The sequence below is a fragment of the Triticum aestivum genome, chromosome 5B (genome assembly GCF_018294505.1).
Source record: "Triticum aestivum cultivar Chinese Spring chromosome 5B, IWGSC CS RefSeq v2.1, whole genome shotgun sequence".
Lineage (NCBI taxonomy): Eukaryota > Viridiplantae > Streptophyta > Magnoliopsida > Poales > Poaceae > Triticum > Triticum aestivum.
In genome coordinates, this window is record NC_057807.1 from 702,114,566 (window position 1) to 702,118,297 (window position 3,732).

General features: G+C 41.2%; 1 pseudogene; it reads right to left on the bottom strand.

The window, feature by feature from the left end:
* Positions 1-527: 527 nt before the first annotated feature.
* LOC123115341 (disease resistance protein Pik-2-like) overlaps positions 528-3,732 on the bottom strand; it is a 12,279-nt pseudogene continuing 9,074 nt past the window's right edge.

A 3,732-nucleotide genomic window follows, 5' to 3' on the forward strand; every position in this document is an offset into this window, starting at 1 on the left:
CACTATACGCGCATTTGATGCGAATTATCATCCACTATACTATACGTGGGTTCGACGCAATTTTTTCATCAACTATAAGGAATGCAAACTGTGTTGATCACCCAATGTAATTAACGGGAACTATCGATCCAGTTCCACAATGTATAAGTGTAGCAAGTGGCAAATTGAGACCGCTGATCCTCTTTCAGCTTCTGTTTCCCATCTTCACATCTGGAAAGTCCAAGGAACGGTAGATTAAGTAGGAATGGCAATAATTCCACATCATCTTGGATCGACACACAACATTGATCAGCGGGTTTGGAATATAAGAGATGGATTAAATTTGAAGAACAAACCTACAAGACTATGTTTTCAGTGCCTCTTGCGGCTGAGGACCATCTCATCCGGAAGGATGACCATTTTAATTCCCCTACTCCAAGTTCATTTCCTCGTTATTACCGGCCTCTTCATTGCCTTCTTCATTTAGATCCCCAAATAGGGGGAAACAATTTTAGGACGGTTCGGATGGGCACCAACTTCGGTACTGATCACAGCTGTTGCAGGCATGTATTCCAATTGTGTGAGCTTTTCGCTGAACTGGTTGGTGCATGCAGTTCTACAGCTTTCGGGCATGAGAGATGCTCAATTCCTAAATAGAAGCCATAGGTTCTCGCCACTGACATGTTATATATGACATCTCAAGATTCTCAAGCTTCGGCGTAGCCCCTTCCGTGAACGTTATGTATGCGCCATCCATAGAAGTGAGGTAAAACTTCTTCAAGAATTGGAATCCAATAACAATAAGCCTTTTTTGGCTCTTGTAAGCAAGCACAACTGTAGCACAACTAATGATGAGAGCTCACCATGAGTGTGCAAATCCTCCTCCCTTAATTCAGCTACAATGATTTCCAGACGAGCAAGACTTGTGAGAGATGAAGAAATCCACTTTGGAACGTTTGCAAAACAGATATTGCCATCCATATCAAATACCTGAAGGTAAGATGGTGGGGGTGACCAAGGATCTAGGAAGTTGACGGAACCATCATAATCATTCCATATAGATGAATGGCATATACATAAAGATTGGAGTTTGCAGCTACCAAGTTTGCATAGCGAGGAGAGTAGCATTTCCTGATAACTCCTGTCCATGTTCCCACTGTCCAACAATAACTTGAGTTCATTCAATCTGGCCAGGCTCCCGAGCTCTTCCAAAGCATCCAATGAACTCCTCGTAATATCAAACATTGGGGGCACCCTTATGCTTCTCATATTGTCGATCCCATTACGTACCATGCAGAATTTTTGGGTGGGTAGATATTGTAGTTTACTGAGACAGACAATTCCAGCCGGCAACTCTACTATGTGTGTGTCCCTAAGATCTAGGGTCTCAAGATCATGTAGTGCCACGACACTTGGTGGTAGCTTTGATGTGCTGGTGCCCTGAGGCTTAGAAACTTTAGCTAGTATGATTTGTCCATATTGTTCATGTTGTACTCTTCCAAGGCCTCGCAACCTTCAAAGTCCAATACACGTAAAGCTTCAAATTCAGGAAGACTAGGAAATTGTTCCATGTAACCTGATGATGTTACTGTTAAAGATCAAACATGACTTATATCTTCATTTGCCAATGAGGATGCCAACTTCTGGTCAATGTCCTAAATTGATAGTCACCGAACAGAATCATGACGATTTGTCAAACTTGTTTGGCCTCTGCCTACCACAGTGAAAAACTTTTCTTCAATTGCTTTTTAGCTAATACTTTCAAGCATCATATCGTGAACTTGGTAGGCACGAACCTTACCATCATACCCAGTGTCCACTGGTTGTACCATGCTTTCGTTGATAAGATCGTAAAAATAGTTCTTTGCGACCTCTTGATGACTCTGTCCACGCTCTTACCTGATAAAGCCTTCTGCTATCCATCTCCTCACTAATCTCTCGCTGTCAATCTCACAATCCTTGGGAAATACACTTAAATACAACAGACAGGTCTTGAGATTAGGTGGAAGATCATTATAGCTAAGGGATAGTATGCTATTCATTCCCTATAGACTCTGGTTATTTTCCAGTGTAGAGCCAGTCGACCTTTTAACCTTCTCCCACTCCTCCTTGGTAGCTGATCAATTTGCCAACAAACTAGATATAGTGGCAATTGCCAATGGCAGGCCTCCACACTTCTTCAGTACTTCATCTGAAACTTCCTTGAGCATATCAGGACAACAACCATCAGAGCCAAATATCCTTTTGAAAAAAAAGCCTCTAGAGCTAACATCACTTAGGGGTTCTATTGCATACATGCGTCATCGGTATTCAGACAACATGACTTGGCTACATCAACAATGCATGTAGTGGTTATAATTCTGGTACATAAATTATCCCCTGCAAAAGCACACTTAATAGTGTTCCATACTTGTGTGGACCATACATCATCTATGCCAAAACATGAACAACTAAGAGGGCAAATAGTTGACTTTTTCCTTATCTAAGGCCCGCGCAATATATTTTCTTCACTATTTTGCCTGGGTGGGGGGGGGGGGCTATGCCCCCCTCAGACCTGCACTAATTAAGCTCCACCACTGACGAGCTATCTATCGAGAAAGATGACATGAAATTGAACCACTTTCATACATAGCTTTTATTCATAGGCTGAATTACTATGGATTTAACAAAATGCAACTTTGTAACAACATGAATCCACTTATATCACCCAAAGCACTTGGATGCAAGATATCAACATGCTAGTGGGGCATACCATGGCATACATGGGCATATTATGGAAGTAAGCAGAATGTAGACCATAAATCATATAAAGATCATTTCCAAAGGAACCATTGCCGGATCCCAAGTTATGCATATACAAAGTTGCAAAGTTTTAACAGTTTCTGTGATTTATATCAAGATGCACTTTTCAAACAGAGATGGCAACATGCTGGCAGATTTGAACATGGATGAACATGCTATCAGGAAATGCTACTCTCCTCACTATGCAAGCTTGGGAGCTGCAAACAACATCTTCCCTTCAAAGTTATTACTTGGATGGTGTAATCTGTTTTGCTAATGTCCCTAAATGGATATCTCCAACACTCACAAGCCTTTCTTATCTATAAATCATTTTTTTGAATTAAGGGATGAAGGAGCTGCCATCATTAGTTGTGCTACACTTGAGTTTGCGCATAGAACCAAGAAAAAAGCTTAAAATAATTGGATTTCCATGTATGAAGATGTTTGGTATCTCTTGTACGGATGGGGCATACGTAACCTTCATGAAAGAGAGTATGGCGAAGCTTGAGGATCTTATGTTCTCATATGATGTGTCAGTAGCAAGAACTTACGACTTTTATTTAGGCATTAAGCATCTCCCACTTCTAAAAGTAATACGATTACAAAGCTGGAAAGAGTATCCCACACCATCGAAAGGCAAGTCTGCATTAGTTGTGATCAAGAAGGAAGCTGGTGCCCATCCCAACCATACTGAAGTTGATATAGGTCTTCTTATTTGGGATATGGACAAAGAGGACAGTGATGAGACCGGTAACGGCGAGCAAAAGAACAAGGAGGGGAATTAAAATGGTACAAGCAGTACCCCTATATCACATAGTCCGAGGTAACCCCAATTCTATGCGTTGCGATATTTTTGTGATGATTTCATTGTGTGTAATCGTGTAGATGGAGGAACCAATGTGCTACCATGTGCACTGATTAACCTAAAACGAGTCCCTCTCTTTCGAGGTCACTTTTTGTATTGGTTTATCA